At 39.5% G+C, this 11846-nt stretch overlaps 1 protein-coding gene across 2 annotated transcripts in view; it reads left to right on the top strand.

Moving 5' to 3' along the window:
- LOC124721387 overlaps positions 1-11846 on the top strand; it is a 254236-nt gene that overhangs the window by 123618 nt on the left and 118772 nt on the right. The window lies entirely within an intron of this gene.

The raw sequence follows: 11846 nt of genomic DNA on the forward strand, positions 1-11846 counted from the left end.
TTTTCATCACACTGGACCGGTTTCCATATTATCATCAACCCTTAGAGCTCTTTTCTCATATTCATGTTTAGTTCTACCTGTCGCCTCATATGATTGCCCTCCTGTAAGGTATTTGCTGTAATGTCTGGATTACTTTCTTTGATATTATATGGTGTTTGCTGTCATTGAAGGTATAAAAAACTGTTTGAGGAATACAGACTGGAAAGATGCATACAATTCACCTGGGATAAATGAAAAATACAGGGTGATTCAAAAAGAATACCACAACTTTAGGAATTTAAAACTCTGCAACGACAAAAGGCAGAGCTAAGCACTATCTGTCGGCGAATTAAGGGAGCTATAAAGTTTCATTTAGTTGTACATTTGTTCGCTTGAGGTGCTGTTGACTAGGCATTTGGTCCCTTTTTCTTCGAAGGTGCTACTGTAACTGGACTACAGTATCTGGAGATGTTAGAGAATTGGCTGTTCCCTCAGCTTGAACAAGAAGCACAACAATTCATATTTCAGCAGGATGGAGTGCCACCACATTGGCATTTATCTGTCCGTAACTACCTGAACGTCAACTACACGAGGCGATGGATCGGCCGCCAGGCAGCCCGTGACAGAGCACTTCATCACTGGCCTCCAAGAAGCCCTGATCTTACCCCCTGCGATTTTTTCTTATGGGGGTATGTTAAGGATATGGTGTTTCGGCCACCTCTCCCAGCCACCATTGATGATTTGAAACGAGAAATAACAGCAGCTATCCAAACTGTTATGCCTGATATGCTACAGAGAGTGTGGAACGAGTTGGAGTATCGGGTTGATGTTGCTCGAGTGTCTGGAGGGGGCCATATTGAACATCTCTGAACTTGTTTTTGAGTGAAAAAAACCTTTTTAAATACTCTTTGTAATGATGTATAACAGAAGGTTATATTATGTTTCTTTCATTAAATACACATTTTTAAAGTTGTGGTATTCTTTTTGAATCACCCTGTATAACTGTTTCTCTAATACAGCCATAGGTCACAATGAAAACTGCTGCCGTAACAAAGTGACCAAAGCAAATAGATTAAATGTTTCAAAACCTTGGATTACAAATGCAATAAAAGCATCGTGCAAAACAAAAAGAAGACTGTACTTAATGTCAAGGAAAAATGATGACTACCGAGCTAAATCACATTACAAATTATATTGTAAAATTCTAAACAAAGTAATCAGAACCTCAAAATGTATTTATTTTCAAGAAAAAATAAATGCCTTTTATAACAAGATAAAAACTGTATGGAACATAGTAATTAGTGAAACAGGAAAAACTAATCAGGTAAATGAGGAAATTGTGTTAAATGTAAATAATGGGTTGATTAGAGATACCTCCAAAATTTCAGGCACTTTCAACAACTTTTTCCTTTCAATAGCAGACAACTTAGGTTTGAATAGTTCCTCAGAAGACAGCTTAAAATATTTAAAAAATGCATTTCCACAGAAGTTCGACAAAATTCAACTATATCCTACCTCACCCAAAGAGATTTCTAATATTATTAGCTCTCTTAAAAACAAATGTTCCAGTGGTTATGATGAAATCAGCACTACCATAATTAAATGTTGCTCCTCAGAACTTTGTGACATACTGAGCTACTTATGTAATGAATCCCTCCATAGTGGTACTTTTCCAGATAGGCTTAAATATGCTACTGCCAAACCATTATACAAAAAAGGAGACAAATCATAAGTGGAATACTTCCGTCCCATTTCATTATTGCCAATATTTGCAAAAGTGTTTGAATGGGTTATGTAAAATAGACTTTATAAACACCTAGAACAGAAAAATATTCTCATTCACAATCAGTTTGGATTTCGGAAAGGATTGTCAACTGATCGAGTTATATTCACTTTTACAGATGATATATTAGAATCAATAAATCAAAAGTTATTACCACTTGGAGTCTTGGAATATTCTGTGATCTGGCAAAAGCTTTTGATTGTGTTAAGCACGATCTCCTTATACAAAATTTAAAATATTATGGGATAACAGGAGTAGCAGGCTCATGGTTCTCATCCTAACTTTTTAATAAAAAACAGTGTGTGTCTGTATCATGCCTACCACATAACAATAGTCATTCAAAATATGAAACTATCAGACAAGGGGTGCCCCAGGGCTCTATTTTAGGTCTCTTGTTGTTCCTGTTATATATTAATGGCCTTCCATATGCAGTGTCACAGAATGCAAATTTTGCCCTATATGCAGATGATACAAGTATTGGTATAAAAAACAGTACCCGTGATCTCACTGAGCAATCAGTTAATGAAATATTTGTAAGTATCAATGGGTGGTTCACAGTAAATGGATTGTCACTGAATTTTGACAAGACCTAGTACATACAAAGAATACCTGACCCTATAAGTATAATGTATTCAAACAATGAAATTAAAGCTGTAGACAGTGTCAAATTTTTAGGGCTACAAATTGAACACAACCTAAATTGGAAAACTCACACTCTAGACTTAATGAAACACCTTAGTTCAGTTACATTTTCAGTATGCATTATAGCAGATATAAGTGATTTAAAAATGAAGAAGTTAGTTTATTCGGCCTACTTCCATTCACTAATGAATTATGGAATCATCTTTTGGGGAAGCTCCTCTCACAAAGAGAACATTTTCAAAATTCAAAAATGAGTCATTAGAATTACATCTGGTGTCAGTCCTAGATCATCATGCAGAGACATCTTTAAGAAACTTGGTATTCTAACTACTACTTCTCAGTACATATACTCATTGATGTCCTTTGTCATTTTCAACATGTCTGTTTTTACACAAAGTAGTTTGAAACATGATTATAATACCAGAACCGAAAACAATCTGTGTAAGGACTATAAAACCTTAACATTAGTACAAAAGGGAGTTCGATTAGATTAGATTAGTACTTGTTCCATAGATCATGAATACAACACTTTGTAATGATGTGGAACGTGTCAGGTTAATAAAAGGTGTCTATACAAGATATTACATTACACAAAATATTACATGACATTTAATTTTTTTGGGGGGAGGGGGGGAGGGGTTGGGGAAATTACCCACTTACTATATTCAAAAATTCATCTAATGAGTAGAAGCAGTTGCCATTAAGAAATTCTTTTAATTTCCTTTTAAATGCTATATGTCAAATACATGGGTACTCATGTATTCAATAACTTACCAGAGCATATCAAAGGTCTTGTAAGTGATAAAGATTGCTTTCAGAGTGAATTAAAGAACTTCCTGTTGGCCAACTCCTTCTACTCCATTGATGAATGTCTTCACAAGGATTATAGTTCATAGCTCTGTCTGCATTAGAATTGTACAATATCCATGTATCTGAGTAAAAAAGTATCTAAAAAAAAATTTGACTCTTTCCACATCCCAGAGACTCCTCTCCAAGAGATCCATGGAGAACGATAAATGTAATGTACAGCATGAGAACTGTCTCTGAATGACATACAGTTTGCTTTTTGTAGTACAAAATAATTTTCCTTTATTCCTTGAGTAATCCATATTTTTGCAGACTGTTGTCTAATAAGAGCTATTTTTTGGGAAAACAGTTTTCATATAAGGAGGGTACATTATTAATAAACATGTTTTTCATTTGTGTCATCAGGACTGTAACATCTCTCTAATTCCTGCCTTCATCAATTTTCCTAAAATATGCAGTTTTTGTCCCATTAACTTTCCCCCTAAACTCATAGTTCAGTTTTCAGCAAGCTTTTGGTTAGACTGTGTGTAGTGTTCCATCTTGCCTAGAAAGGACTGTAACTCTTTCAAGGACATGGGCTACATGTATTAATCTACATCCTCTACATGTTATTGAATGATTTTCATTTAGTAGTCTGATCTTCCCCCGGGCTGAAGCCATTAAACTGTAAACAATGGCTATTTTTTAAAAGCTACTCTGTCAACCAGCTTTTTGCAACGTAGTGAATTAGGGGTACACATTCCATAAAGTCTCGTACTGTGTAGTAACTGTTAAATGACATCATATAATTGTTGGTGCAAAATGAATGAGCTGGAAAAACTGCCCCAAAAAACAATGGAATATTGTCATCTTGAAACTACTATCAAGTTCAGATCCAAAGGATAGGTCATCAATGAAGTACAAGACTTAATATTGAAAGCACATTTATTACTGACATCAGTGTACAGCCAGAACAAAATGGAATAGAACTCCAGCATGTCTAGTGCAACTATTTATACAAATACCAAATATTCTAGAATTTTCAAAAATTACAAACACAAGATATTTTAAGGACCTTCCAGAAAAGATAAACACTAAATAGAAAATAACTGCTGGTGGTTGACTTGGAACTGGTGACATGCAGAAGGTCTGCCACTAACACTAACCACTATGCCACATTGTATGCACCAGAGCTCACGACATTGCTTCTATTCCTGGAAAAACAACAACTTCAGATCATCACATGGGGCTTCAAAATTATGTCTTCTAGAGGGAACTTTGCAATTTCTGTATACTGAGCAGTTGACACAGCTTTGGTGACAGCACAGCAGGCTATTACTGATCAATTCCCATTTGTCGATGTTGGGAAACACCCCAAGACATCAATTCCAATTCAGTGGAATGGTGCTCCTGCAGGTGGGATTGGTACCAGATGCCCCAGAGTTAATTGCAGCATGTGTTTCTGATGTCGACATTCCTTACCGTGGTTCACGTAGAGTGAGTAGGCACCTGGCTATTGATAGCTGTATCTGATTCTGCCTAGAGTCTCCATGAATCCCCAGATCACCTTGGGAATACTTCAGGATGCCTGTCCATAAATGAGCTGGGATGACTCACAACCATTTCTGTCCCATTGTATCATAGTTTCTCTTATACAATGTTCCATTTATTAATTGGAATTCTCCTTTGGTCAGTTCCTACTTCTTCAAGGCTTCTACATTTTTCAGCAGTTCTGGATCTTCCCTCTGTTCTCTAGCAATGTCATTTAATCCAGCAATATCTGAGATTTCACCCGCACTGGTGTATTCTGACAAAGGAATTCTTAAAAGTCAGTCGCCATCCTTGAGTTTGTGTCGGCTTTTATATACCACTGTGATGTCATACTCCTGAAGCCCATCTCACCAGTCAGTCCAACTGGTCCTTCAGGGTAATCAGCCAGCATAGAGAATTGTGATCCACAACAATAGTAAATGGATTCTCTAATAAATACAGCCAAAACATGTTGATGGCCCAAGAAACTAGAAGGCACTTTTTCTTGGTTCTAGAGTAGTTCTTCTTGGACTTGGAGAGTACTCCTGAAAACATTAGATACCACCTTTTCAGAATCTTCCTGAATTCGCATTAGAACTGTCCCTATTCCAAAATCACTAGTGTCAGTGTGGAGTTCTGTCTCGGCTCACTCATCCTACAATGTTAGGACTGGAGAAGATATTAGTGCCTCCTTAAGAACATAAAATCTTTTTTATATCTTTTTCCAGGAAAATATGGCATCTCCTGTGATAGTTCTTGCAAGGTACATGCCTAGGTACAGAAGTCCTTTATATATCACTGGTAATATGAGCACATTCTGAGAAAACTTCTTGTGTCATGAATGTGACAAGGAGTTGGAAAATCTGTGATCACTCTTATTTTCTTTGGATGGGGATGGCCTCCATCATCATTCACTAAATACCCCAAGATTTTAATTTCTTGGGTGGTGAAGAGGCATCGTTTTGAGTCAGGCAGATACCTATAGTCTGAACACATTTCAGCATGCTTGTCAAGCAGCTTAAAGTTTCTTCAAATGTCTTTGGAAAGACTAACAGTGTCATCCAGATAGTAAAGGCACGTTGTCCATTTAAGGTTTCAAAGCAGGTTTTCCATCGTAAGTTTGAAGATGGCTGGAACATTCTACAGTCCAAACAGCATAACTTTCAACTTGTAGAGGCCATCAGGTGTTATGAAGGTAGTCTTTCCCCTGTCAGCTTGTCAACATCGATTTTCCAGTAGCTTGTCGGCATGTCCATAGTTGAAAAATACTTTGCTCCTTTCAGGCAGTCTAGCTTGTCATCAGTGCATGGCAGTGGATAGGTAACTTCCTTTGTGAGTTTTTTCTGTCACTGGTAGTCAGTGTAGAAATGCCATGTTCCATCCTTCTTCTTTACAAGGACCACATTAGACATCCAAGGACTCTCTGAAGGTTCAGTGATGTTATCTTGCAGCATGTTCACCACTTCCTCATGGATTACCCATTATTCAGCTAGTGACACTTTGTATTAGTGTTGGCTAATTGATGGATGATCCTTAGGTTTGAAATGGTATTTTGCTATGGTCCGCTTGGTATATCTTTTCTCCTCTCCAAATCTGAAAGCATTCAGAAATTGACACAGAACATTTGTCACATGCTGATGTTACTCCTTGGTCATGCCAGATCATGTTGCCAGTTTGATAGCAGCTTCTTCCCCTGTGTTGCCTGTAATGGTAGCTGAAAAATCTATCATTCCTGTTTGAAACAGAGTCCCAGTTGGATTACAATAGCTTCTTTATTGTCCTTCCAAAAACCAAATAACTGTTTGTCACAATTTGTAATTACAAATTAACTTTGCTTCTTCTGCCGTTCCAACCAAAATCCAATTCTGTGATTTGGCTCCAACTAGCTCTCTGTAGCCAGAGCTAATCACTGAAATCACCAACACTTGAAGAGCTGTTTTCCAATTCTGAAGCCTACTTCTCAGTGTTACACTGTTGTCCATGATGACACATCAATGAAAGCTTAATTGCAAGCAGTCGGTGCATGAATCGGTGAGCGCTCATCAATGGGAACTGCCTACAGTGGTCCCTGGGGTTCCTTAAATAGCAATTCTCCAAGAAGAGACATGCTGCCTCTAGTAACTCGTAACCCATGTAGGCATGGTCTTGCAACGCAGCCAGCAACCTCTTGCTGTTGGCTGGTGAGGTACCTGGTGGTCCGTAGCTCACATTGCACCTTGTGGCAGTCTGGGGGTATACTTGAAAAGCCTAAATGGCTGCTACGGACAATGTGAGCTTTGCTTTCTGTGACTAGTGCATTATAGCCATCATGCATGTTGTGGCTGGTGACCCTGAGCACCATAGCAGCTGTCTCCTCCACTGACGCACTCAGGCAACGGTAGGCCCCAGAGGCCTCAACGTGTTGGAGTCTCCAGCATCCTGAGGGGAAGAAGCAGATTGATCTCCATTGGCATGGGATGAGAGTCATGGTGAGCAGTGTCTGACCTCAGGAGATCCTGGACTGGGTCAGTGGCAGATGGTGCTAAGAGTGCCTCATCCTGGGTATCTGCAGCAGATGGAGTTAGGGCATCCATCCATATCCTAGATCCATAACAGGCCATGACTTGATTGATATGCCTGCAGCAGTGGCCTCCTCGCAGGACCTGGACTTTAACTATCTCCCACCCAATCAAATGGAGGATGAAGGCAGGCTGCCACTGCAGCCACTTGTTCATATGTCCCCACCCACAATGGATCCTGTGGGGAAAAAACCTTGCCATTCATTAATCTTAGATGGTAAGGAACTGTTCTGGGAGTACACCATGGATAATTGTGATCTGTGAGGGTGGCCATGTAGTTTTTCTGCCAGTGAGGAACTGTCCTGAGGAGATGCACAGTACAAAGAAAGGAAGAACATCATGACATCTTCAATGGAGTGGTATTGAGTTAATTTTTCCATTTGGGTCTCGGAGATGTGTACTAAACATTTGGTCAGACTATTAGAGGCAGGCACACTGGACTCGCATTTTGGAGGATGATGATTCAAACCTGCATCCAACCATCCTGATTTAGGATTTCTGTGATTCCCTAAATTGCTTCAGGCAACTACTGGGATGGTTCTTTTGAAACAGCACAGCCGATTTCCTTCCCCATCCTTCCCTAACCCAATGAGACTGATGACCTCACTGTTTGGTCCCCTCCACCAAATCAACCAACCAACCATTCAAGGCAGGGTGAAACGGAGCCATGTGGATTAATGAAATGCCATTTGAGGTGCAGAAGTCCTGGAATTCCGCTAACATAAATTGGGGGCCATCAGTCACAAAGGCCTTTGAGAGCAAATAAGTGTGCCAGCACCTTGATCATCAATGCTGAATTTGTGAACTGCATGTGAAACACAGAGGGGAATCTACTGCTCGCATCTACATCCAGGGGCCACCATAGAGCTGAGGAATGGATTGGCAAAATCCAAATGGGTCATGGAAAATACCAATATATGTGTGTGTGTGTGTGTGTGTGTGTGTGTGTGTCGGAGGGGGGGGGGGGGGCACTTGCTTGCTTTGACATGTGTGACACTCCTTCGCCATCCTGACAATATCTGCATTGATACAACTCCAGTAGGCATATTGCCAGGCAAGACATTTCGTCAAAGTCACTCCCCAGTAACTGTCATGGAGCAACTGAAGAACCTTATGCTGTAAGGCCCTGCAAATGAGCACCTGAGGGAACCCATGGCACCCTGTGTCAAAATAACGCCATATAAGGATGAAAATTTTGGTCGCATGGTCCAGAACACTTGGAGGCCCGGGTGTGTGAGATGTTTCTTGTTGTTCACCGTGTGTTGTTCCATGAGGCATGCATCAATTGGGAGATGGCCATGATGTTGGCAGTGTCAACATCTACATGCAAACATGCTAGCAGCTCCTAATCAGATTCAGAATCAAAACTGACAGGCAATTGCTGTTGGAAGTCAGCATTGCCATAAGAAGTGTTAGGGCAATGTGGGCTATATTGGATATCATAGGCATATCCTGAGAGAAACAGAGCCCGCCTTTCCAGCCAGCACACTGTGCAGGTCAACATTGTCACTGAAGACTTGAAAAAATGCAGTAGAGGTTTGAGCTTGAAATGGTAGCAGTAGATGTAATCATGGAAGTGTTTGATGCCCAAGGTGATGACAACTGCCCCCTTTTCTATTTGCCTGTAGTTCCTCTGTGCTGCCGTGAGGGTCTTGGATACAAATGCAATTGATCACTTCACACCATTCGCAATATGGGACAAAACTGTGCTGATCACACAGTCGGAAGTGTTGGCCACTGACACCAGTGGTTTTGTTGGATCATATGCTTTTAGGCAAGTGGACCAAAGGAAGGCCCACTTCATGTCATGGAATTTGTTATCACATTGAGAAGACCACTTACAGGGCATGTTATGAAATGGTTCAAATGGCTCTGAGCACTATGGGACCTAACTTCTGAGGTCAGCAATCCCCTAGAACTTAGAACTACTTAAACCTAACTAACCTAAGGACATCACACACACATCCATGCCCGAGACAGGATATGAACCTGTGACCGGAGCGGTCGCGCGATTCCAGACTGTAGGGCCTAGAACTGCTCGGCCACCGCGGCCGGCTACATGTTATTCCAGGGAAAGTGGTGCAGTGGCTCTGCAATGCCTGTAGCATGGAGAATGAACCATCAATGGCAGTTCAGATGACATTAGTTAGACTTGAGCTGGGATGTGTCTGTTGGAGTCGCTAATTGTTGGATAACAGACACATGTTGTGGCATAGGCTGTATGTGGGACATGCTGAAGATGCCCCATAAATACTTGACCTGGTGGATGAAAAAAGAACATTTGTCAAGATTACAGCAAAAGTTAACTGCCATGAACATGGAGAAGAGAATGTCGAGGTTCCAAGCAAGATTGGCGTATTCTTTCCAGTGACCAGAATGTCATTGAGGTAGTTCACTGTCCCCAGGATGTCCTTTAAAGAATTGCTCCAAGTACCTCTGGAAGATCGTTGGGGCACTAGTGATGCCAAACAGAAGGTGCATATATTGGAACAATCCAAAAGGAGTGTTTATGACCACAATCTGCCTGTAGTAGTTGTCCAATGGGAACTGGAGATAAGCATCCAGAGATCAGTTTTAGTCAACACCATACCCCTGGTGATATGCAAAAAATTGTCCTCAAGCTTGGGAATGGGATATGCAGTTTTTCATAAAATGAGTTTTTTATTTTCACCTAGATATGTATGTTTGAGCATTTGAATTTTTGGTTGGTTGGTTGTTTGGGGAAGGAGACCAGACATTTGAATTTTTACATGACTACTGGATCTCACTGACATTAATGAACTGCAGCTTTCTTCTTTTCTTTGTTTACCATATTTTGTTTTGGTAAAAGGGTGGATGTTGGTACTGTTGGATGGCATGGTTTCTTTCATCTCATGATGTCAAATTGTACTGGATCTCCAAAATACATATCACACATTTATAATTTTCTTTACTTTCCTGTGTGAGATGAACATGCTGGCTGTTCATTTTGAATGGTAGCTTGGATTTTAATACTTTTTGTGCACTATCTTTTAGATTTTTAATGGTCCAGTCTGTGTTTAGAACTTTGAGGAGACCATGCTGTTCTAAAATATCATAATAGTCTTTAGGAGACAAGATGCTTTCTTTTTTTCTGTAAGACTTCTCGATTCTACCAAACATTTGGTCTGGATGCATGTAGCTACGGCCACGAACAGGAATGAAGTGATCAATATTATTGAATTTTGTGCTTTTTTCTGAGAATGATGTAAGCATCACCATTATACAGTTATTTTTGTTTAGGATACTGCAAGTATCTGAGAATATATGAATAACATTGGTGCCATCATTTGGTTGCTTATATCTAAACCAGAAAGAAAGTCCAACAAAGCTGAAGTGAGTGGATTGCATCCTCTTGAAGATTCTGTCTCCAACTAGATGTAGAAAACTGTGATTTCCTTTTCTTCCTCCATAGTAAGCAGCATGATGCACAGATTGTGTAACAACACAATGTATGTACTATACATAGAAAACCTCACTGACTGATAGTTTTAGAATATGCTGGTTTTGCTGCGTGTCAAAGCAAAACTGAATGACAGTTGGATTATCTTGCTTCATTCTGTTATAAACTGCTTTTCAAGAGTTTTATATAATCTGTGTCTAGTTCATAGTTCAATCTTCTTCTGCAGATACATTTCTGCTTTTATTTACATTAAACCAATCTTACAAGGGGGTCAAACAGGAACTTATCTTGATCCATTTTATCTAATAATGTCACATCAAGATGAAAGCAAGAAATACCTTCATAGCAAAGTTCAGCAGCTTTCCACTTATTCATTGCTTTAGCTTTTGAAGGTGAAACCTCAAGTCCGTGATTTAATGATAGATTCCTTTTTACAATTTTTGCTTTGCACTTCAGGTTGATGTAAGTTCTTCTCGAATTGGGATTGTCTCCCACTGGAACATTCTTTGACACGTATGCCATTTTCAGAATCCACTCTGCTTCCACTTGCAATAATTCTTTGTAGATATACATGTGAGCATCAGGTGAATAATTGTCTACACATAAGCTGCAGGAGTTCCGATGACAATGAGGTCTGCATGCAACACTATTCCTGCCAAGTAACTTCACTTACAGCAGCTAGTATACTACAGTATTATTAACTGCTTGCTGGGGAAAGAAAGCTGAGGTACTAGAGGGTAATTATATTGCGTTTGTTGACTTTTGCTGTAACCATAAGAATCCATATATAATGTTTTGCTAAAGCTTTGTGATTTGGAATGTTCATATGGACAGCAGTAGTTGAATTTTGCTAAAACTTGGTTCAGTGATTGATGTAAAAGTTCGACATTATGCAATTAATATGCCCAACTCAATTTTGAAATTTTTTGCACACAGTGAGTTTTGAAAAAATGCTCCTCAGTTGTGCACAGTTACTTTTTAATGCACTGATGTGCTCAATATATCTGACATTCAGATTTATGTGTATTTGTTTTACTAGCATGAATAACACATTAAATGATAGATGTTTGATATATTAAATTGTATTGTGGACTTGTTGTTGGTCCCATTTTTGACAGTTTTGCTTATATGCTTTTTGACAACTCAG

The sequence above is a fragment of the Schistocerca piceifrons genome, chromosome X (assembly GCF_021461385.2).
Source record: "Schistocerca piceifrons isolate TAMUIC-IGC-003096 chromosome X, iqSchPice1.1, whole genome shotgun sequence".
NCBI classification, from domain to species: domain Eukaryota; kingdom Metazoa; phylum Arthropoda; class Insecta; order Orthoptera; family Acrididae; genus Schistocerca; species Schistocerca piceifrons.